This window comes from Myotis davidii, unplaced genomic scaffold (genome assembly GCF_000327345.1).
Source record: "Myotis davidii unplaced genomic scaffold, ASM32734v1 scaffold934, whole genome shotgun sequence".
NCBI classification, from domain to species: domain Eukaryota; kingdom Metazoa; phylum Chordata; class Mammalia; order Chiroptera; family Vespertilionidae; genus Myotis; species Myotis davidii.
Genome location: NW_006285798.1, coordinates 972,258 through 972,488, shown reverse-complemented (window position 1 = coordinate 972,488; position 231 = coordinate 972,258). Strand labels below are relative to the sequence as shown.

At 67.5% G+C, this 231-nt stretch overlaps 1 protein-coding gene across 1 annotated transcript in view; it reads left to right on the top strand.

Annotated features, from left to right (window-relative positions):
* The window catches only part of CD19 (CD19 molecule), a 9,628-nt gene that overhangs the window by 7,324 nt on the left and 2,073 nt on the right, over positions 1–231 (top strand). The window lies entirely within an intron of this gene.

The window sequence follows — 231 nt, the reverse complement described above, 5'->3', positions numbered from 1 at the left end:
GAACCCGTACAACGAGGTGCAGGAGGCCGGAGCTGCGGGGTCCCGGAGCCCGACGGGGGCAGCTGGTGATGTGCAGGGGTCCTTACTCACCTGTGGGGGTGTCGGAGTCCTCTGTCTGTGGCAGGAATAGCTAACTGGGGCCCGGAGACGGGGCGCCGTGACGCGGTCCCACCCCTCTCCCCAAATCCCAGGCGCAGACGAAGAAGAAGGGGAGGCCTACGAGGAGCCGGA